The sequence below is a fragment of the Myotis davidii genome, unplaced genomic scaffold (genome assembly GCF_000327345.1).
Source record: "Myotis davidii unplaced genomic scaffold, ASM32734v1 scaffold944, whole genome shotgun sequence".
In the NCBI taxonomy this organism is placed as follows: domain Eukaryota; kingdom Metazoa; phylum Chordata; class Mammalia; order Chiroptera; family Vespertilionidae; genus Myotis; species Myotis davidii.
Genome location: NW_006296283.1, coordinates 991,726 through 1,016,661, shown reverse-complemented (window position 1 = coordinate 1,016,661; position 24,936 = coordinate 991,726). Strand labels below are relative to the sequence as shown.

The 24,936-nt window shown below is 43.3% G+C and overlaps 1 protein-coding gene and 1 long non-coding RNA gene across 2 annotated transcripts in view; one reads left to right on the top strand and one right to left on the bottom strand.

Moving 5' to 3' along the window:
- NINJ2 (ninjurin 2) overlaps nucleotides 1–24,936 on the bottom strand; it is an 84,664-nt gene that overhangs the window by 40,732 nt on the left and 18,996 nt on the right. The window lies entirely within an intron of this gene.
- On the top strand, nucleotides 14,165–17,434 carry LOC107184316. The gene is made up of 3 exons (XR_001515133.1): nucleotides 14,165–14,201; nucleotides 15,256–15,372; nucleotides 17,098–17,434. It is a non-coding gene; the product is annotated as an uncharacterized LOC107184316 (long non-coding RNA).

Here is a 24,936-nt window from a genome sequence, read left to right as displayed (position 1 = left end):
CGATTCCGGTCAAGGGCACATGCCCGGGTTGCGGGCTCAATCCCCAGTTGGGGACGTGCAGGAGGCAGCTGATCAATGATTCTCATTGATGTTTCTCTCTATCTTTCTTTCATGAATTTGCAAAAGAGACTCACTGTTGCTATCCAATTGATTGCACAAACCGAGATGCACAGGAAGAAGCAAAAATGAGAGGCCAGGTGCCCCCAGGGAGACAGAGTAAAAGCAGCTGCCTGGATTGGTATGGGCTTCCTACTTTCTGGTTCCAGGCCTTGGTATGGCCTTCATAATCACTCTGCACATCGCTCCTGGAGGAGGCCCTGATACCATATAGGACCCTTTTGGCCTTAGATGCTTTAGGTTCATTTCTGTTACCTGTAATCAAAAGTGTACAAGTCTCGCCCTAATCGGTTTGGCTCAGTGGATAGAGCATTGGCCTGCGGACTGAAGGGTTCCACGTTCGATTCTGGTCAAGGGCATGTACCTTGGTTGTGGGCACATCCCCAGTGGGGGGTGTGCAGGAGGCAGCTGATCGATGTTTTTCTCTCATCGATGTTTCTAACTCTCTATCCCTCTCCCTTCCTCTCTGTAAAAAAATCAATAAAATATATATATATGTTTTAAAAGTGTACAAGTCTTTACTGATCTTTGTAAAGATCTGGCTATCCTTGTAAGCCATGCCTCTGCAGCCCAGCCACTAGCACATTAGATACTTCCATCATTGCAACCATAAAAGACTTGGAATTGAACTAAATGAGCAGATAGGCTGATTGCCTGATTGATTGGCTAGCAGATCAATCACAGATTTTGCAAGGAGTGCTAAGCAGGCCTTATGGAATCACAGATTCCAAATCTGTGATAAAAGGGGCAAAAGGCATCAGGCAAAGTGTGTTCATGGAGGCTTAGTGATGTGCCTAAAGCCACACAGTTCACTGGCAGAGCCTGGGCTGGGACCCTAGCCCTGGACCCCAGCCTCATTCTTCTTCCCCTGCCATCCCTGGCTGGCCTGACTTTGGGAGGTGCTCTGGCACACCAGGAATAGCTCCCACAAACTGATGAGCAACTCCCCTGTGACAGTTGTGTTACATCTGTCGTTTCTGTGCCTTCTCAGAAAAATGTAAAATGACTTTTTTCTCTAATTCTAAATCTCACCATGTATTTTTAAAAATATATATTTTTATTGATTTTAGAAAAGGAGATAGAGAGATAGATAGATAGATAGAGCAATGATGAGAAAGAATCATTGATTGACTACCTCCTGCATGTCCCCTACTGGAGACCAACCCTGCAACCTGGGCATGTGTCCTTGACTGGAATCAAACCTGGGACCCTTCAGTCTGCAGGTCAATGCTCTATCCACTGAACCAAACCAGCTAGGGCGTCACTGTATATTTTAAAGACTAAATGGCTTATCTTCCCTGGAAGGAGAAATGAATGTACCTCCACTGTGTCAGGCACTTACCAGCTATCATTTCATTTAAATTCTCTAAGAACTCATTTTCTAGGAGAGGAAGGTGAAGTTGAGAAAGAATAAGCACATAGTACAGGTAACACTACTTGCCCGGGAATACAGTAACAGAACTTACCCAGACCCACAGCCAGTAGGAATGATACTAGGAAAGGAATCGGTTGGTCTGGCTTGAGCCTCCCAAAGATCAGGCTTTCCAATCCTTTTTGCCTTTATTTTCCAGATTTCTCCATGGGCACCTGCTCACCAGGGCTTGATTTGGGTCAGTCAGTGCTGGGCTGGTGGGGAAGGGGCAGTGTGCCTCATGGTGCCCATGGGAAGCTCAGCAGATGGCACTCTTCTCCCAGCTGTGCCCTCTCATTTTCTCCTCTAGTGGCCTGTCCTCCCTCCCTCTCTACCTCCACTGTTTCCCACTTGCCTAGGCCATGCTTCCCTCCTCCATCTACAGGCATTCTTTAGTGCCTGACCCTAACATGATTCGGGCCTCTCTCTTATCCCCATCAAAGGACATCCTGGTTACTCCCCCTGAGTGCCAGCTTCTTCAAAGAAGTAATGTAGTTAGCTCATTTTTTTCCACAGAGAAGGAAACAAAGGCCCCGCATCTCAGGGCTCAGCCTGCCTGCCTTTTGAGCTGTGTTTGCACCCAGAGCTGAGTACCTCTCTAGCTCAGGTTCCCAGAGGCCTAAGGGCAGGACTATGCCTTCACAAGCCGGGTGGCATGCATTGTCAGTGCCCTATGAAAAACAAACAGCTGTCACGCAAAGACAGGCCTTGGGTGAGGAGGCTGTGGTCCTAAGAGTGGTGAAAGACGTAAGCGAGCCTGAGGTCTTGACCTCTTCCATTGAGCTCACAAGCTCATAACTCTGACATTAAACACAGAGGCCAAGCAGGGATTCCAGGATATTTTTGCACTTCCATGGTCTCTCTGGTTTTTGGGGGGAGTAGCAATATAGACATAGAAATACAGAGATAAAATTTCTATTATAGACATAATCTCTATATTAGAGATAATTATAATGGCGAGAGGGCTTGATCTGAGGAGGATACTTGTCTGGATCCTTGGGTGGTGGCAGCACAGTTTTCAGGAATGAGTTGCCAGAAAATCACCTGTGTAGGTGTTCTCTTTGTTTCAGAGAAAAATGTGATTGCTCTGGTCCCAGGGACAACAATGACATTGTCACAGGACTCATCAGGAAACTCAACCCCTCCAAATAGGAAGGAGGCCAAGATGCCAAGATCAGGGACTTCTTGACTATGAAATGAATCTATCTACCAATTTATAAATTAGAAGCTAGACTTCTGAATGGTGTAAGGAAACTGCGTAGTGTTTTCCTTTCCTATCCCTTTAAAATTTGTCCAAAAGGGAATATACCCTTCCATACGGCAGCTCTTTTTTTTAAACTAACTTTATTGATTTTTAGAGAAAGGAAGGGAGAGAGAGAAACATCGATCTGCTGCCTCCCACAGGGTGCCACCCAACCAACTGAGCCACACCAGCCAGGGCTGGCAGCCTCTTATATGACCTAAATCTGGAGAAAAGAATCCCTAGTTATTCTAACAAAGGATTAAAAATCCCTGCGTGCTCATCTTCCAAAATAAGTGCCGAGAGCTGCTGGCACTTGCAATGCTAAAAATGAGTGTGTTGCCCCTGCTGTGGTCCTGGGTCCTCTCACCTAAGCCAGGTTGTGCAGAAGCCTGGGACATGCTGAGAGGACGTCAGAAGAAAGACAATGGGGAGGAACATGTGCAGCCAAAGCCTACTGTCCCTGCAAAGGCTCCCCAGGCTTCTCCCTTGCAGTTAAAACCCTAGTCCATGCTGAGAAGCCCTCTAACCCTGCCTCCTACTCCTTCCCCACCCCCGCCCCCAGCCTTGCTTCTGCCTCCCAGACCTGTCTTCACAATAGCTGATGAGGTAAGTGTCCTGGCCAAAACACAATTCGCCTCCCCCTTTTTCCTGGGCTTGTAATTAAGGGGTGTCTGCAGAGTTCTCGAGCTCCTTGGATAAAAGGACCAGCCTGGCCCCTGTGCTTTTTCTCAGGGTCCCCTGAGCTCCCAAGGAGGCCACTGCAGGTGGAGGCTCACATAGCCAAGTGCAGTGGCTCTGGCCACAGCCCTCAGCCAGGCTCCCGGGTGCCCTTGACCCTCGGCCTCCAGGCCCCATGGTGTCTGCGCATTTGCTCTTTGCTCTTTCCCCAGGATGTGCTGATTTCCTCACCTCGGCTCTCTTTATTTAGCCCCAAAGGCTGGGTAACTATAGTGGGGCAGTGGGCCAGGGCCCTTTTCCTAGCAAAGGGCTCTAAAGTCACCCTCAAGCCTGAGCCTGCACCTGGCTGGTCATTCTCTGGGCATTGCTGTTCAAAGTCTCGTGCCCAGAGACCTCTGTCCACACCCAGCTCCCACATGGAGGCTGTGCTGTGCCCTGGCCAGGAGTGCAGGCTCTGGGGTCACCCACCCTGAGCACCTACTAGCTGGTGACTTTGACCTTCACCCCATGTAAATGAGGTTCAGAATAGTTCCTCTGTTACAGAGATGTTGTGAGGATTAAACAAGTTAATTTGTTTGACGTTCCTGGCCTTTGGTAAATGAAATTGGAGTGGTTGTCTTTTCTAAGAAATGTTGACGACAGCCCTATAGTCACCCGATGGATTCAGATCAGCAGGTCTTCCTTGGAGAGCCAAAACAAACAGCCCTTCCTGCCTCACCCAGTGCCTTTCCTGCCTCCGACTTGTACTTTCTGATGGGCCCAGGGCACAGAATATAAAGTTCCAGAAGAGGTACCTGGAGTTCAACTGATTTACTCTCCAGACAGGAGCATGAGTGTGAAGTTTCGGCTTTACCATCTTAAGCATCACCTCATTATCCTTTGTCCAATTTCAGGGTGATGATAGTGTAACGTGGTCACTATTTTCAGTCTTTTCCTTTCTAGAGAAAAGAATCACACTCGGCCACTTTCTAGAAGTGAGCCTGAGTCACGGCAGGCATGACCTTCATTAATCAGACCTGTGGTGTGTGGGAGAGATCGCAGCCGAGCCTCCCGCTCCCACGGCAGACTTTCATTGCTGCCCTTCCATAGTGGGAGGCCCTGGGCTTCATGAAGGAAATGCAGGTCTCAAGAGGGTTCTCTGATCCTGCCTCGCTCCAGGCAGAAGCTGTGGGGTGGGAAAAGGAAGGGGAAGGGGCCATACATAGGGAGCTTTTTCCTCTTTCCCAAGGTCTTGACTGGCCAAAGATCCCTACATCCCTTTCCACTCTCTCTCTCCAACACAAAACGATCAGAAGAAAGGACAAAGCAGGCTGGAGATGGCCCCGTATCCTTTCCCTCACAATCTCCTCTACCTTCTCTGCTCTTGCTTGTGGGAAGGAATGGAATGGGCACTACAGTGTCCCTTTGCAAAACACCAGCAATCTCTTAGTTCAAAACTCCATAACCAAGTTTTCATATTATTTGCATATAATGTGTATATTATCAAGAGGTTCCTTCAAATGCTCACACTGAGTTCTCTCACGGTAAAGTAATCATCCTGAAAAGGGTGCGCATTTGCTCCTGGCGTCTAGGTCCCTGTGGCTTCTATTTAGGACACAGTACATCCATTCTCAGCTTTATCATTCTGGTTGAGTAACTTATGTTACCTATTTATCTGGTCTGCAAAATGGGAATAATAATCCCTATCTTATACATGGAGTTGTCATGAGGTTTTAAAAACAAGATAGGAGCCCTGGCCAGGTGGATCCATTGGTTGAAGCACCGTCCTGTGCATCAAAAGATTTCAGGTTCAATTCCCAGCCAGGGTGCATGTGGGAGACAACCAATTGATGTTTCTCTCTCACTTGATGTTTCTTTTTCAATGTCTCTCTCTCTCCTTACCTCTCTCTGTAAACTCAATAAAAACATATCCTTGGATGAGGATAAAAAAATAAATAAAAAGGAGGTGGTAGATGTAAAACCATTTTATAAACTGTAAAGAAGAGGTAAAATTTTCAGATATTATTATTGTTATTAAAATTATTCAGTGGCCTGGCTGGTAGCTCAGTTGGTTAGAGCGTCATCCTGAAATGCCAAAGTTGTGGGTTCCATTCCCGGTCAGGACACATACAAAAAGCAGCCAATGAATGCATAAATAAGTGGAACAATAAATCAATGTTTCACACACTCTCCCTTCCTCTCTCTCTCTCTTTCTTCATCTCTCTCTCTCAAATAAGCAAATAAATATTTTTTAAAATTATTCAGTGAGTAATAGTACTCTGGTAGTTGGAAACGAATAAAGCATTTTCCAAAGGTAACTAGAGGAGAATCTGATTTATTGATTTAATGTCAAATGTCATAAAAGACCCTTCTGTGCCCTTCTGCAGTTTTCTCGGGTGCTGATAATGTTAACCCTGTTCTGTCAATAAAACTACCCCAACCTGTAGGAACAATGCCAAGGTCCAGCCCTGGCTACAGTGTGGTTAATAATCCTGTGGGACACAGTGGGGACTGGGAGTAGAGGTGGGGGAAGGGCTGGGAAGGCAGTGCTATTTTAGAACTCTGGAACATTAGTGCAAGAAGGAGTTTAGGGATCAATGCCCACCTCTCCATTTTACAGATGAGGAAACTGAGGTTCAGAGAGGTGTATGACTTGCTCAAGACTCCCAGCAGGCTTCAGTCAGCAGTTTAGGTTGACCCAATGAAGGTCAGTCTACAGCACTGTGGCTGGAGGGCCTGCTCAGTCACAATGCCAGAGTCCTGGGCTCTGGGGAGACAGCAGCGTTGGATCAGGAGATGAATTGCCTCTTACCCCAGACGTCCAGTCTCAGTCTGAAGAGATAAAGAGGTTCTCAGCCTCCCTTGGGAGGAAAAGGCAAACACACTTGGTTAACAAGAGCCCTTGAGAAAATGATGAGAGTGTTGAAGAACAGTGCACACACCTTTCTGTGTGTCTTGCCTTGAACCCACTGCCTGGACTCTGGTGGTTTTAAAAGACTGAGCTGCTAAAGCAGTGGTTCTCAACCTTCTGGCCCTTTAAATACAGTTCCTCATGTTGTGACCCAACCATAAAATTATTTTCGTTGCTACTTCCTAACTGTAATGTTGCTACTGTGATGAATCGTAATGTAAATATCTGATATGCAGGATGGTCTTAGGCGACCCCTGTGAAAGGGTCGTTCGACCGCCAAAGGGGTCGCGACCCACAGGTTGAGAACCGCTGTGCTAAAGCCTTGCATGGTCTCTTCGGGCTTTATGAGAGCCCTGCTCAGGTGCAGAAACACTGGAGTCATGTCTTCCAGGCGGAGCCACGGACAAAAGAGTCTCAGAAAGATCGGCTTGTTTCTGACAAGGCAGCAAAAACACATCCCAGTCCTTTCAAAGTTCATGAGCCTCACGGGGAATTGGGTAGGGATTGGGAGAGGGGAAACACCAATTACTTTAGAGGGAAGCTGTAGCCAGAATAAATGGTCCAGGAGGGAGGACATTTGTTCTAAAGACCACCAGATTTAATTCAGCAAGTATTTATTAGTAGTGTATGGTATGGGGCTGGGCACTTGGGGTGGGGATGGGGGGGTGGGGTCACAGAATGCTTTCAAAAAGCTTGGTGGGATATAAGACTCTTACACATTAGTCAAAAGAGCTAAAAAACAGCCCTAGTCGGTTTGGCTCAGTGGATAGAGTGTTGGCCCACAGAGTCAGCCTGTGGACTGAAGGGTCCTGGGTTCGATTCCCATGAAGGGTATCGGTTGCAGGGCTGCGTGCAGGACCCAACCAATCAATGTGTCTTTATCATATTGATGCTCCTCTCTCTCTGTCTCTCCCTCTCCCTTCCACTCTCTCTAAAAATCAATGGAAAAATACCTTTGGGTGAGGACAACAACAAAGAGTTAAAAAGCAGAAGCTGTGTTTAAGGCCAAAGAGAAAATGAGAAAAAACAGATTCATAGAGTCCTGAAGAGCTTCATGAAGAAGAGGAAGCTTTACCTTAGGCTATACTCTTTCATTAATCGGTGAACTGGGGAAGGAGCATTTTAGGATGGAGAACAGCCTGAGCAGAGGTAGATGAGCACAGGAACTCACCATTTCCAACCCCCCTGTACAGGGCTTATGAACTAGAATATTAAAAAGTAGGTGTCTCTGCCCTCAAGGATTAAATATTGTCCATGGAATCCACCTGGGTCCCTAGAAGATGTGGCAGACACTTTCCGTCTCCTGGAAGAGAGAGGGTTACACATTACTGTTAAACTGGGACTAGTTTTAGGATGATTCCCTGAGTAAAGGGGTAACAAAACAATTTAGTCCTAAAGAAGATGCGAGAATCTGAGCCCAGTCAGCCCTGCATAACATAGTCCTGTGAAGCACAGTGGCCACCATCTCAGGGTCTCAATTTAGACTTGGCTTTGAATCCTATCTTTGAGGCCTTTAGTAACTCTGTGCCATTGTCATTCACTTCTTTAAGCTTCAGTCTCCTCATCATATATAATAAACCCTAATATGCAAATTGACTGAACAGTGGAACGACCGGTTGCTATGACGCACACTGACCACCAAGGGGCAGACGCTCAATGCAGGAGCCAGAAGCCGGCCTCATGTCTGGCAAGTGCAGTGGCGGTGGTGGGAGCCTCTCCTGCTCTGCTGTAGGCAGATGGTAAGGAGCAAGGGATCCTGGACTGAGAGAGCCCTGGACTAGGAGAGGGATCTCTGACTGCTGATTTAGGCCAGCAGGTGGACATCCCCCGAGGGGTCCTGGACTGTGAGAGGGCGCAGGCCCGGGCTAAGGGACCCCACCCCCAACCCCCACCCCCAGTGCACAATTTTTGTGCACCGGGCCACTAGTTTGTAAATGAAAAGGATAATGATACTTAACTCACAGGGTTGCTGTAAGGACTAAATGAGGTTGGGATAAGCCCTTGGCTGGCACCCAGAGCCCATGACAGCCATTGTTACAGTTTGTGTTCCAGTTTATGGCCAAGACCTGGTGTTGCAGCTGACTCTCTTGTCTGATTGTTTCCTAGTTCTGGAAAACTCTCAAGAGTCATTTCTTCCCTTAGGTGACCTTTGGAGACTTCTCAGTGAGGGAAGAGAGGGGCAAGTGTGGTTGTGGGTGTGGGAGATGAGGCTGTTCCAGGGCCAATGGGAGACTGGATGCCTTAAGAGCATTAATAGCTGCTTGGGCATCCTGCAAAGAGCCCAGGAGATGATTAGGAGGAATAGGTTCTGGAATGGGTTCTATCCTACCTTACTAGGAACTTCATTTTCCTAGACCAAAGTTTCCTCATCTATAAAGTGGAGACATTAAATTGGACCAGTGATTCCCACTTTGTGGGAGTGGGAGAGGGTCCTCAGTTACAGCATGGGGGCCTTGCATCCTGATGCACACCCAACACTGCTTACACCCAAACAGATAATTCATCTCACAGGTAGGTGCTGAGCTAGTTTTCAAACACACACAGATGTTGCTGTGATTTTTAAAATATTAAAGGATTATTTAATGCATAGTAGCTTTTTATCAGCATGCAATTTTTCCTTCACAGATACTGAAAGTATAATTACAATTCCTTCGAGGAATCCAGAGGTGTTTTTGAAATGTTGTAAGCTTGAAAAGCTTGGTAATTACTGAATCACATAAACAGCATACTCAACCTTTCCTGGACCCTGACTCCTCATTCCAGACTGACAAACAAGCACCTCTTCCCTTCTAACCTTAATCCCGTTGAACAAGTAGCAGCTGCCAGAATAGGTTCTCCTGTAGCAGTGAAGACAAAATGGAAGGAAGAGGGACAGGTAAGAAAGAGTAGTGTTACTTAAGGAGAGGAGGACAACTTTTATAAGAAAATCTTGGAAATTCTCAGGGTTTGGAGGTCTTTTTAAAAAAGTGACCCGTCACTTCCCTGTATTTGTCATTGTTTCCCACTGTACACATGTTTGCAACACATGGGAAGTGGGAGGAGCTGGAATGTCCTCCAAATTCCCCTGATACCCTACTCCCACCTTTATCCTCTAGAAAAATTGTTTGTTTTGTTTAACTTTTGAGAAGATCTGATAGAATTCAATGAAGAATCTGATAGCCCAGCTGGTATGGCTCAGTGGTTGAGCGTGGATCATGCAGCAAGAAGTCACCAGTTCAATTCCTGGTCAGGGCACATGCTCGGGTTGCGGGCTTGATCCCCAGTAGGGGGTGTGCAGGAAGCAGCTAATCCATGTTGATGTTTCTCTCTCATGGAGGTTTCATCTCTCTCTCTCTCTCCCTCTCCCTTCCTCTCTCTCACTAAAATCAATAAAAAAAAACGTATTTAAAAAAAAGAATCTGATAAAGATTATGAGCCCTGTTCCAGAAGAAATGCAGCAACACCTACACATACATATATAATTTTACACACAATTTCATTGGTTTGTCCACCCTTGGATTTGCCATAGACTTCTTTGGGGATTGATGGACCCCGGGTTAAGAAATCCTGCTTTAGTGTTGGTTGCTTTCAACAAGTTTAAATTTATCTTCTCTTGGTTTTCCATAGATGTAAGCTCTAAAATTCCCATACGACTTTTAATGGGACCTCTAATATCCCCTTATCCAAATGTTATTATAGGCTTCTTAGATTTTGGGACACTGAATGGGAAAAGGCTGCATGCTCTAAGAGGGAGCAACACAAAGGTGGACTGCTTCAAGGCTAGGTTCTTTGGGTAGCTGGTGTGAGGTGAAAGGAACCAAGAGAGAGGCTTAGGAACAGAGTCCACTGGAGATTGAAGAGTCCCTCCTGACAGTGCTGTTTTTATAAGTTTCCATCCTAAGAACTGTGGGCCTGCAGACCTGTAGTCCTTAAAATGGAAAGCTGCTCTCATCTCTGGGAAGAATCTCCCAGCTCCACCCATCCTCCCAACTACCCACTGGGGCAGCTCTCCTTTTATCTTCAGATCCTGTGTGAAGACACCTTTTCCTAGAGCTCATCTTCTTGCTGAGGCAGCCCGCTCAGCCTGCTCAATGCTGTGAGTCCCTGAATGATTGAACCCCAATCAGGGAGGTGTTTCCCATGCACACAAGGCATAGTTCTGAATCTAAAGCCCAGTGGTTATTTACCAATTTGAGTCCAAGCTCAGTGGTCCCAAGAGCATCTATCCTTACGCTTAGTTTGCACCCAATATGTGCCCTGAGATGAATGAGAGTGTAGTAGGTCTGGAGGGGCTCAGGGGAAAACCAACAGCTCCAAGTGACAGTCCAGGCTGCCAGGGTTGGCTAGGGAGGCCAGTTTGTATCAGGCGAGGGAGGTAAATTCCCCAAATACCAGGATGTTGGGCAATATTTCAAAGAATGAAATTCATTGCTATTACAGCCCTTCCTTTACCCCCGTCCTGAACTCTATGTTTCATCCTTTTCCTCTACAACAGTGGTTCTCAACCTTCTGGTCCTTTAAATACAGTTTCTCATGTTGTGACCCAACCATAAAATTATTTTCGTTGCTACTTCCTAACTGTAATGTTGCTACTGTTATGAATCGTAATGTAAATATCTGATATGCAGGATGGTCTTAGGCGACCCCTGTGAAAGGGTCGTTCGACCGTCAAAGGGGTCACGACCCACAGGTTGAGAACCACTGCTCTACAATGTACTAGGCAAATGATTCATTGTTTATCATTTTACCTTGCTGGGCTCAATTCTAGACTGGATTTCTAAGACCCTAAAATAATAGTTGTCTAGATATCTTTACAGGTTGTATAAGAGTATGAGCTGTTCAAAGGAGGATTGAAGGGGAGGTCATACATATTCAAAGTCTTCCAACTAATTATTCTTTTCTTTTCTTTATTTTTTATTTTTTGGTGATTTTAATGCCATTATTTTTATTTACTTAAATTTATTGGGGTTACATTGGCTACTAATTTATTGTCTGATTTTTAAAATTACCTTATCCAAGAAATATATTTGGAGCTCTAATTAGGTTAGGATACTAGGATGTGGGGGACATGGGGGAGCATAAATATGTACTAGGATATAGAAAAATATATGAATAATACGATTTGAATTCTGCTTTCAATAACTTGCTGTATAGTGGAGGAAATAAGATGTATAAGTAAACCACAATAAAATATCATATACTGGTAGTTTCACTTATATGTGGACTCTAAAGAACAAAATAAACAAACAAAATTGAAGCATATTGCCCTAGCCAGTTTCTCAGTGGTTAGAGCATCAGCCTGTGGACTGAAGGGTCCCAGGTTTGATTCCAGTCAAGGGCACATACCTTGGTTGCAGGTTCCCCAGCCCTGGTTGAGCTGCATTCAGGAGGTAGCCAATCAATGTGTCTCTCTCATATTGATGTTTCTCTCTGTCTCTCCCTCTCCCTCCTACTCTCTCTAAAAATCAATGGAAAAATATCCTTGGGTGAGGATTAACAAAACAAAATTGGAGCAGATTCATAGACAAAAGAACAGATCGATAGTTGCCAGAGGGAATTTGGGGGGCTGAGTGAAAAGGTGAAGAGATTAAGAAGTACATATTGATAGTTACAAAATAGTCACAGGGATGTAAAATACAGCATATAGAATATAGTCAAAATATTCTAATAACTATGTATGGTGCCAGGTGGGTACTGAAAATATTGGGTGTCACTTTGTGAAGTATATGATTATCTAAATACTATGCTGTATACCTGAATAATACAAAATAATATTGAATATGAACTCTAATTAAAAAATAAAATTGAAAAAATAAAAGTAAAAAAACCCCAATATATATATGGATATATATATGTATACGCACTATATATATATATACACACAATCACTAACTTCACAAATATCGAGAAATTCTGAGGGAAGCTGGAAGCTGGTACATTTGGAGACAGGATGAGTTTGTCCTCAAGACAGAACATTTGCAGTTCTAGGCAATGTTTGGGACTCCCTGATCCTGGTAAGCATTAACCTGAAGTCACTAATATTTCTGGGCCTGTCCTTTTTTTTGTTGTTGCTAATCCTCACCTGAGGATATTTTTCCATTGATTTTTAGGGAGAGTGAAAGAGGGAGAGGAAGACAGAGAGAAACATCGATGTGAGAGAAACACATTGATTGGCTGTCTCCTGCATAAGCCCTGATCCGGACTGGGGAAGAGCCCGAAACCAAGGTACATGCCCTTGACTGGAATTGAACCCAGGACCCTTTGGTCTGTAGGCCAACGCTCTATCCACTGAGCCAAACTGGCTAAGGCAAGGGTCTGTTCTTAATGTCCATGGTATGAAGAGGCCTTCCTAATGATCAGCTGGATACCTCCGTGGTAATGGAGGAAGAACTGGGTTAGCAAGAAGGCAGTGAGAGTAAGAGGTAGTACACAGCAGTATTTGGGCCCTGTACTCCTGGTCTCTTTTCCCAATTCTGTCACCCCAGAACTAAGAAAAACCTTGGACAATCCCTTCTCCTTTCTGCTGCAGGGCCTATTAACTATGGCATCCCTGAATACTGATTGAGTACTTACACCTGTGTCTGCCTCCTACCTGCAAGGCAAGGATGTACTAAATGCTGCAGGGGTTGTGGGGAAGGATGAGACAGGTGCCTGCCTTCAAAGAGTTTCATTCTACTGAAACAGAAAAGGCAAAACTCAGGAAAAATATGACACATGATTAAGATATGAACAATGGGGTCAGACTGTCTGACTCAAATACTGACATTGGGCAATATTGAACCTGTCTGCATCTTGGTTGCTTTATCTGTATGGTAGGATTAATAACAACCTTACCTTATAGGAATACTACTATTAAGGCATCAGATAGCTTAGGAAAGTTTTTAGTACAGTACTGGTACATAGCAAGGACTCCAAATTGTTTACTTATCATCATCATCATCATCATCATCATTATTTAGTTAAATATTGACATCAGGCCTGAAAAGGAACATATGACAATAGGGATTTTTTCAGGCCATCCCCTTAGAGCAGTAGTTCTCAACCATGGCTGCACATTAGAATCACCGGGGAATCTTTTTAAAATCCTGATTTCTGGGCCTCATCCTCTGGAAATTCTGTTTCTTTTGTTACTAATGTTGTGGCCCCACCCCATAACAAAGAAACAGAATTTCTGGAGGATGAGGCCCAGAAATCAGGATTTTAAAAAGATTCCCAGGTGATTCTAATGTGCAGCCAAGGTTGAGAACCACTGCCTTAGAGTTTAAACTTCTTGATAGATGATCTGTCCCCAATGCCCCCACCCCTGTGACTTGTAACCAAACAGGTACTCGGATATTTTTGGGAACTATAATTAAGCACATTTCTTATTTCCAAATAAATGGAATAAGTAATTAGGAAACTTAGGACAGTGAGGCTGGTGGTGTGAGCTGGACAGTCAGGGAAGGCTTCATGGAGAAGTGTGGAGAGCGGCTACAGTGCTTGGACAGGTTCAAGCCTCGGACTAATAAGCTATAGTTGTAAGCTTGACCTTATGGTCCAAACCTGTGGTCCCACGTGGCTGAGTGATATGAGCTTCAGGAGGTGCAACAAGTAAACAAAGCTTGGTCAGGTGCATGTAATTGAGTAGATTCTAAACCCGTGAGAACATTGTAAACATCTTGACCACACCCTTACTTTGTCTTGTGGAATCTAGCTATAAAATAAAGACTAGGCTTGCAGGTCGTGGCACTGCCTCTCTAATCAGAGGGCAGCATCCCACCTAGCCCCAGCTTTATTCTCTTGTCTGTCTTTTCTAATCCTTCACCGCCCCCCACTCCCTTACCACCACCCCCCCCACCTTGCCTTGGGTTCATCCATAGCTGTGCTGGTGCAGCACAGAGAAGGTAAGATTAAGTGGACCTGATAGATTTGGGTAGGATTTGGATGCATAAGACAAAGCAAGGAGGACTCTGATCATAAAAGCCTAGAATGGGCTGGGATTCAAGAGAAGTGGAGGCAACTTGCTGGGCATAAATGCCACAGGCACACTAAAGATGGCACCACTGTGCCCAGAGCATGGGCTCTGAGTGTGGGCCAGGCTTGGAGGTGGAGCCAGAACCACCTGGGGCAGATTTCTGGAGCCCGTCAGGTGCTCAAGAGACCCTTGCCAAAATCCCAGTTGGCCAGGTCCAGTCCTTCCACACACTGGGCCAAACAGGAGGCCTCGGGTGTAAGGATTCGCCACAGGGACAAGCCAATCACTAAGGCAGGGAGCTGCAGTCCAAAGATCAAGGCCGAGCATGTCAGAGGCCTGCATGATCCCTCCACAGCTTTCTTTGATCCTCAGGCTGCACTGATACGCTGTTCTGGGTGGAGAAGTGACCATGGGTCCCAAAGCCTCTGACAGACTCTGTGTCATGACAGTCTCCATAAGGGAAAGCAGTGTCTGGAATTCTTTTCCTTTTTGCATGTTCTCTAAGAATCTCTCTGCAAAGTCTCCCTTCCCCTCCCAGTGGGTAAGAGCATGTCTTTATTTTCCTCTCCATCTCCTCATAACGTCATGTACCGTAAGTGTTCAGCCCACAATGGGTGCTCTTCCTGTCGTAGTGCAGAATGACCAGCATAACATTAATAACAGCATTTCCTTATTTTACAGACAAGGAAAGAAAAAACATAATCATAATATTGTTCTATAATATATGCCAGTCCCTATCCGAATACACGCTTTGCATGTATTAACTTATTTAATCCTCACAATAATCCTTTAAGGTAGATACCATTATTCAGGAACTTGCCCAAGTTCACACAATGAGCAAGCAGGTCACACAGCTAGTAATGTGGGATTTGAACCTAGGTAGTCTGGCTCCATTGGCCATTGTGTGATGCTATCTGGATGGAAGTAGCATAGGTTTGATTAGGGGGAAAGTGGGTACACAATCCAGGAATCCTGTCTTCTAGGTCTGTCTACGCAATGAACCTACTCAAGACTTCACCGACTGGCGAGGTGATGAAAACAAGAATCTTCAGTCCCTGCTGTCCCTAAGGCCCTACCTCAGTTCCTCCAAGATAACTCCGGTAACTCCAAGATAGCAGAGTGACATTTTACTAAACAGCCCCAGGCTCCTTCCTCAGGAGACAGGATGCACTGGGGACCACCTGTTTGCAAGGCCATTTTAAAAAACATAGCAAAAACCTGAAAATAGAGTTTTTGAGAGGAAGTGATTTGCTAGTCATAATTACAGCCAGAGTGGGCCACTGCTTTCTAGAAGCAGGAAGACTGCTTCTAAATAGAGCCTGCAAAATGCAAATCCCCACGGAGCACAGCCTCTGCCCTACTGGGTCCCTCACTCAAAGACTAGGCTCAGGCTCCCTTCTGAGAGGCCCCAACTCAGCAGCACGCCCAGCTGGCCAGACCCAGTGTGTGAGGGCGGAAGATGCTCAGCTTTATGCCTAATGTTCTGGAGGGTATGGAGCTGCTTAATAAATACATGCAAGGATCAAGGGTATATTTGAAAACATTTAAAAATGCCTTCAACTGTTGAGTGAGGATGGGGTTAAGCTCTGGGGATCTGAGTGGGGTGGAGAAGGAGAGGCAAAATACAGAAGGGCTTGTGGGGGAGGACTGCTGAGAGCTATTTCTATTTCTAACCCAATGCCAGGCACTTGAGTATTGTCCTCCACCTAGCAATTTGAAGGCTGCAGTGGGTATGCATATAACAGAACAGGATGCTCCCTGGACAAAAGTTCTGAAAGAAAACCAAAACGGAAGACTGGCCCCCTCGCCCCCACTTGTCAGTCTCTAATGACCCTCAGGGACTGTTCCGGACACGCATGGGCATCTGCGAATTTACTCACCTGGAGTTGCCTCTACCTCCTGAGCCCTGGGTCAGAAATGGGAAGTGCAAAGCCTCTCCGTGTGTTTGTGTGTGCATGTTATTTTTAATGATTATGATTCACAATCCTTTTTCTTGTTCCTCACGATTTTCAGTTAAGTGCGGGGGGCGGGGGGGGGAGGGGAATGGTGAAAAAACACACACACATACCAAGTAAAACACAAAGGTTTCTCAGAAATTTTACCTCTGGGATGGCTGGAATTAGGTCTGCAGATTTCTGCAACATCCCTTAGGGGGCTGAACTTACTGTGCACCCTTTAATTTTTCACTATTTTAAAATTATACCAGAAAAGCATGCAGATAAGAAGATAGCTAGATTGTGAGGAAGCCCAAAATATTTGGTAAGAATGCTCAAGTTTGGGAAAGTTTAGCTGAAATAACAATTTATGGGTAGAATATTAGCTGGGAATTGGCTGTAGAATTACCCATAGATTGAAGGGCTTTGGGGGGTCAGGGGAAGGATGAAGTTTGTACTCAGGATATGGAAAAGGATTCAGTACAGCTAGGAGTCCTATGTGCTCAGAGTTTAATGTCCTAACCAACCCCACAATGTCTAAGGCATGACCAGTAAGTAGAACCAAGATATTCCATTCGGCAAAAGCAGACAGAAAAAGAAATCTCTTTTCTTTGTTTGTCCTGGTTGAAAACCAAACACGGAGAACCAAGATATTCCATTCGGCAAAAGCAGACAGAAAAAGAAATCTCTTTTCTTTGTCCTGGTTGAAAACCAAACACGATCGTCATCTGAAGAAATTCCAGTGTTGGGAGTGTTGAGGCCAAGAAGGGAGGGTAAAAATGCAGGCAGCTCTGACCACGGGGGAAATCACCCCAGAGGCTCCTCAATGCCATTGTCCAACACTGTGCTCTGGAATGCTCACGGGTGTCCTTGCATCTCTCCTGATTCCAGCATACAGGACACTCTTTACTCTCCCGAATGTCATCTAGCAAGCCCCGGCATACCTGTCTGGAACTGAGCATCCGGAACCACTTGTGTGCATCACATGCAATTTCCAGCTGTTGTGGGAAAGCAATGAATGAAGAGAAAGTACTAGGCCCTGACAAGGCTTAGCATCTAGGGGAGAAGAGGGAGAAGTAGGGAGAAGATCCTAAAGGTCAAATGCAATGTCTCCCATTGTTCATGTACCTTTTCAAAAAGAGACAATTCCATTTGATCCACTAATACAGTGGTTCTCAATCTTCCTAATGCCGAGACCCTTTAATACAGTTCTTCATCTTGTGGTGACCCCCAATTTCATTGTTACAAATTGAACATAATTAAAGCATAGTGATTAATCACAAAAACAATATGTAATTATATATGTGTTTTCCGATGATCTTAGGCGACCCCTGTGAAAGGGTTGTTCGACCCCCAAAGAGGTCAGCCACGACCCACAGGTTAAGAACCGCTGCACTAATATCTTTAGAAAACTTTGACCTTCTGCAAAAAGAAGGGAACTAAAATTATAGCCTTGCCTGTAGCTTGGATGCTTCACAAACATGGCACCACAGTGAGGCAATCTAGATAGAGTGCCAAACCAAAGCAGAGCTAAGAGTGGGAATTTTATGCCATTAACACAAAAGGTTAGGGGGCCAGGTTGAATCTGGACAAAATCACATAGGATCTTGAGTCCAGAGCATTTTCTAACAGTGAATTTCAATAAGAAGTTTTGGGAAATACCTCAGTCTTGTACTGGACACAGGGCAAAGATCTGCTTTTTTCCCCCCAGGGAAGTCCTGTGAAAACGGAATCAATTCCCCTGCTCTAATAATTTTTCTCACACCCCTTCCTGGACTATCCTACCTACACCAGTGCTCTACTCCTCTGTTAGAAAAAAATTAACCATGTCATGTAAACACTTTAAAGGCTGTCCTACTATCTACTAAATCAAGTGCACATTCCTTTGCTTAGTTATTTAAAAAGCCTACATAATTTAGCCCCACCCCACATATGCACCAGTGCTCTCCCACACATACCCTCTCATTTAGTCAGGCTGGCCCTCTCACTGTCCCCAGATAGCTTACTCATTCCTGCCTTTGCATTTTAATATCAGTATTCTTCATCCTAAACCTGGAATCTAAATTTACTCTTCCTCTTTAACAATCCCCAAAACGCCCTACCTTTGGAATTTTTTTTAACTACTTCAATTTCCCCCTTTCCCATTTCCAAGTAATTATCAAGTCATAGATAGATAGACAAATAGAAAGAGGTAGATATAGTATATATAGAGATATAGCCTCCCCAACTATACTGTAAGCTACCACCATGTATATGAATTTTATGTTACAGTGTCCCATATAAATTGTGCTCAATAAACAATTAGTGATTAATTGCAGTCCTTCTTCTATGAGTTAAAGGCGAAACACACACACACACAATTAGTCTCATTCCCATGTGGGATTTCAAAACAACATGACTTGTAAGCATACTTGGTTCCTTTAAGTTTGGTAACACAGGGGAAAAATGGAGAGAATGGCTGTGCCTAAGATAGTAAGGGAATGGATTCAAGATAGAATAAAATGCTTCCTCATTACTGACAATTTGAATGCTTATCTGAAAATTGGGCACCTCCAGGATGTTGCACTCTTCCTGGCATTCAAATACAGTTCACCAAAATATTAAATTATTTTGCCTTTAGGACTTCTCATTCTCCTTTTCTTTGAGGGAGTGGGTGTAAATATGAGAAAGAGGTTGGAAAAGACCATATACTTCTTAAAATGGAGCATAGCAGACAATAGACCAAAGAAAAAGAGAGCAAAGAAATAATAGCCAGAAATAATTGATTTTTGACAAGCATGCCAAGACAATTCAATGGGGAAAGGGAGTCTTTTCAACATATGGTGCTGAAAAAAACAGATATTCCCACCCACAAAATAATGAAATTGGACCTATACCTTACACCATATACAAAAATTAACTCAGAATGATTCAAAGACCTAAACTTAAGAGCAAAAACACTTAGAAGAAAACAAAGAAAAATCTTCATGACATTGGATTTGACAATGATTTCTAGAATATGACAGCAAAAGCAAGACAACACCAGAAAAAATAGGTAATTTGGACTTCAAAATTAAAAACTTTTTGGAATATCCTGGATTAACTGGAAATATATGTAGTATTTAAGAATATTTGATTCTAAAAGTATGGAAAAAGAAGATCCTACCGATTTGCTTTGTTCAAGCTGCTACTTATCTCTATTAGCCAAGAAAATAAAGCTTGATTTCCCTTGAAAAAAAAATTAAAAACTTTTGTGCATCAAAGGACACTGTAAGAGAGTGAAAAGACAATCCACAGAATGCAAGAAATATATTCAAATCATATATCTGATAAGGGATTAATATTCAGAACATAAAAAGAATTCCTATAACTTAAACAAAAACAAAAAGCACCCAAAAATCCTAATTCAAAAATGGATAACCAACTTGAATAGACATTTCTCCAAAAAAGATATGGTCAATAAGCACATTAAAAGATACTCAACATTATTAGTCATTAAGGAAATGCAAATGAAAACTACAATGACATACCACTTCTTGCCCATTAGGATGACTATTGTAAAAAAGGAAGAAAGAAAAGTGTTCGCGAGGATATAGAGAAATTGGAAACCTCCTTAGAATTGGAAGCTGGGCCCTGGCTGGGTGGCTCTGTTGATTGGAGCATTGTCCTGTGCATCAAAAGGTTGCAGGTTTGATTCCTGGTCAGGATGCAACCAATTGTTCTCTCTCTCTCTCTTTTTTTTCTTTCTCTCTCTCTCTCAGTATGAAGTTTCCTCAAAAAGTAAAAAATGGAACTCCCATTTGACCCAGTGATCCCACTTCTAGGAATATATCCCAAGAAACCAGAAACACCAATCAGAAAGGATATATGCATCCCTACGTTATAGCAGCACAATTTACAATAGCTAAGATTTGGAAACAGCCTAAGTGCCCATCAGCAGATGAGTGGATTAAAAAACTGTGGTACATCTACACAATGGAATACTATGCTGCTATAAAAAAGAAGGAACTTTTACCATTTGCAACAGCATGGATGGAACTGGAGAGCATTATGCTAAGCGAAATAAGCCAGTCGGAGAAAGATAAATATCACACGATCTCACTCATATGTGGGATATAATAATCAACATAATTTGATGAACAAGAATAGATCCAGAGATAAATGGTAGCGGGGGGCGGAGGAGGATTAGAGAGCAACCAAAGAACATGTATGCATGCATATTAGCATAACCAATGGACACAGACACTAGGGCGGCGGGGGCTTGCCTGGGGTGGGAATGGCTAGGCGAGGGGTCAATTGGGGGAAAAGGAGACATATGTAAAACTTTAGACAATAAAAAAAAAATTAAAATTAAAAAAGGAAAAATTATTCAGCCTTAAAAAGGAGGGAAATTCTGATACATGCTGCAACATGGATGAAACTTGAATACATTATACTAACTGAAATAAGCCAGACACAAAACATCAAATTCTACTTATATGAGGTGCCTACAATAGGCAAATTCATAGACAGAAAGTAGAATCTTGGTTGCCAGGAGCTGGGGGATATTGAAATGGGGGGTTATTCTTTAATAGATAAATTCCTATTTAATAGGAATTTCTGTTTGGGATGACAAAAAACATTCTGGAAATAGTGGTAGTAATATGATTATACAACATTATTAATGTACCCAATACCACTGAATTATATACTTAAACGTGGTTAAAATGTAAATTTTGTGATACAGATATTTTACCACAATAATTAAAAAAAAGAAATAGAATCTGAATCCAATCATTAGGAAATAATCAGATAAATCCAAATTGTGGGTCATTCTCCAAAACAACTGATCTGCAGTCTTCACAAACGTCAAGATGAGGAAAGAACAAAAGTGGGGATTAGGGTATTGTTATAGAGTAAAAGAGATTTAAGAGACAGGACACCCAAATACAGTGACTAATCCTTGATTTTATTTCAATTTTTAAAAAGGAAAAGAGTCTAGAGAGCATTGTGGTGTAGATAATTGGGAAAAGTGAATATGAACTGTATACCAATGTTCAATTTCTTCCAAGGTAGGAAATTACCACTCTGAGAAGATATATGTTGAAGTTTTTAGATATATGTAGACATTATATCTAATGTCTACAACTGACTTTCGAATAGGTTGGATAGGGTGGGAATGTATAATACAGAAAGATACAGTAAATAAATATAGCAATATCGATGAATGTAGGTGAAGAGTTTAAAGACATTGTACTAGTCTTTCTGTTCTTCTGTATTGGAAAATAAAAATCTAGAGGAAAAAAATGGAATCGTCATTTTGGTTCCCAAGTGATCAGGGGAACACTGACTTCCTGTGACCTCTGTGAACAAAATGTTGATCTGTTTGCCACGTTGGGACATCCTGTTTTACTGAACTCACATTCCAGGGTTGCCAGAAGGAGCTGAGAGCTGATTACTTGGAGGTGATTTGGGTGAGGCATATTGTCTATGCCACTTCAGGATCTACTGTGTTGTGTTCTTGTGTGTGTGTCAAAGTTTTAAGCCCCCAAGGTTAGGGTCATGTCTCACTTTTCTTATAATCCGCCTTCCCCCAACATCCTAATCCCATGCTTTATACAGAGCTAAATACATAGTAAGTGTCCAGTAAATAATTTTCCATTATTGACTATCCCATCAGTATCGAAAGGCATGTATAGAAGTATAAGAGGTCAAGGATAGGGTCAAAAGGTTTATCTCCAACTAAGGTATTAAAATGCTCCGGGGTAGGGCCTTGCAGAAGGAATGTCAAGTGTGGGCTTTGACACAATCTAATTCTCTATGGCAACCAGGTGTTACTGACTTAGGTGGTGACTAGTACTGAGGGGTGGAGTAAAAGAAATACAGCTTTGGCAAAAGCTTATGAATACCTAAGCACAGAATGTTCCCAGCTTGGCCCTATGGTACAACTGCTCTCACAACCCTGTGAATTCTTCCCAAGGAAGCAAGGTCAAACAATGGTCTGTGGACCTCAAAAAAGAGAGCACCCATTTTGGCTCCTTGAGCAGGGTCACTATGCTTTGAGGGATCTGCACTACTTGGGATTCAGGGAGAACAACACCAGCCTTTACCAGAAGATGGAGGTGTGAACACTCTCCAGCACAGCTTTAGAAGGAAGGTGCTGCCCACGTGCTTAGCAAGTTGCAGAACACGTAGGCCTGCAGCATTCCACCTCCAGCTGAGACACCAGTGTGCTGCTGTGTTGCAGCTTGTTAAGGGAGTGTAGACTTGTCCTTCTTGTCTTGAGCAATTTTTCAAGAGGCTGGAAGAATTAATGGGTAAATTTGTTCTGTCTCAGACAGGCCTTCCAGGATGCGGGTCCTCAACTCCATTGTTATATACAATGTGTTATTTCCTATTAAATCACTAGCCTTGACACTTAGTTTGAAATTCAATTTACTATTTTATTACATACCTTCTTGTACTGGTCTCAGATTATTTAAGTTCCAAATTCCCCCACAAAGTTGCAAGCTTCTTAGGGAACCATGCTCTCTGCTTCTTTGCCACCTCTATTTCCTCCCACATCCTGTACTGTACACAATCACTATAAGGGGTGTGTAAATAATCTACTTATATCCATATGAGGTAATACTATGCAGCAGTTAAAAGAACGAGGCAGAGCTACATATTCTGATGTGGAAAGATTTCCAATTCATATGATGGTGTCAAAAAACAAAGCAATAATCAGGCACAGTATGAAACCCTTTATGTAGAAAGAACTAGTAGAAGAAACAAGGGCTTGATCTATATATCTGTATATTTCTTTCTTCATACAAACCCCTAGTCACAGACTTTGTTATAACTAGTATAATAGGACTCAGTAATTTCCTATATTTTTCTTTTCAAAAGGAATTGTTAATATTAGACAAATCATATGTGTAAGGCAGTTAGCATAGGACTTGCCGCAATAAGTCACACTTACATAGTACTTATATGGGGCAGGCGTTGTTCTCAGTACTTTGCAGAAATTAATTCATGTCACCCTCATAATAGTACTAGAGGAAACTGAGGCGCTTCCAACTGAAGTAATTTGCCTTTGGTTAGACAGTACAGCCAGGAAGTGGGAGACCCAGGATTCAAGCCCAAGCAATCTAACTCCAGTGCCTGTATTCTTTTTTTATTTTCTGTAGAATTTATTGGGGTCACATTGGTTCAGAAAACTATACAGGTTTCGAGTGTACAATTCAACAAAACGTCACCTGCACACTGCATAGTACTCCCATCACCCCAAGCAGTTTCTTTCCATCCCCCATTCTCTCCCCGTTTGCCCACCTTCACCTACCCCACAGTGCCTGTATAGTTAACCCCTATGCTGATGTTGTTCAAAAAATGTGACCCTTTCCATACCACTCTCCTCCCTTCTCTGTGTTTCTACATATTTCATATACCTCAATGATGGCACTCAGAAAATTGTGTAAGAATTCACTAAAAAGACAAAAAAATCAATTCCTCACCCCAACCTATTGCTTCATCTATGGATTTGAAGGTCTGAGGTACCTATAAGGAGATACTGATGCCTATTGGAAACCGTGTGTGGGTTGTCACTTTGAGATTATGACCATTTTGCGGAGACTTTCTTTAATCATTTAATATACATGGATTACCCAAGTGCCTCCTGAGGATGGTTTTAGCCCCAACTGTGGATTTTCATATCAAGTAGAACCTCGGCCTAATGGACAAGGCGGAGGATGGTTCAGATGTGATGAATCCTATGTGATTGAAGATGGGGGTAGATCTGGTAACTTTCTGAGGATTCTTGGTAGGTGTAAGGTTTCTAGGACTCTGATTCTTGGCTCCTCAAAGCCCTGGAGCATTAAGATTGATGCTGCCCTGAAAGCAAATTCAGAGGCGTTGCCCCAGGCCCAGGTCTCTTATGCTGTGTTGGAGACTGCACCACATTTAGTGCTGTTCTTGATTAAATCAGCATGCCTCAAATTTGCCAGAACTATTGTCACAGCAATATGTATCCCCAGTTCACACATGGAATGTTTGCTCTCTGGCAGCCAAACGTACTTGGAACTGGCAGTGATGATCTCATAAAGCAGGAAAGCTGAGCAGTTGGTCAGATGATTAACATATTATTGAGATGGAGGAGCTGAGCATCACTAATGAAAACATCTGGGCATTGCAGAATAAGGAATTTCCCCAACTTGGGGCAACCTAGGAGCCATTAAATCCAACCTCCTTATCTTACAAATGTGGAAACAGAAGCTTTATTTTTGTTGTTGTTAATCTTCACCCGAAGATATTTTTTCTATTGATTTTTAGGGAGTGGAAGGGAAGGGGAGAGACAAAGAGAGAAACACCGATGTGGGAGAGACACATCGACTGGTTGCCTCCCACACGCACTGGGGATCGAGCTTGCAACCCAACCCACTAGGGTGAAACTGACGCTTTAAAACAGGGTAAATATTAGGGCTTCTGGCCTGAGAAAAACTAAACTGTAGTTCTTCTAATACAACATAAGCTGGATGAACTGTGGCTGCTGAGACCTTTTGAAAGGCTTCAAGACCTTCATTAACAATCTCAAGGACTTGGTAACTTTTATTTCTCTCCCCCATATAACAGTATTTTTTTAATTATTATTCTTTAAAATATATTTTTATTGATTTCAGAGAGGAAGAGAGAGGGAGAGAGAAATAGAAACATCAATGATGAGAGAGAATCATTGATCTGCTGCCTCCTGCACGTCCCCAACTAGGGATTGAGCCAGCAATCGGGCTTGTGCCCTTG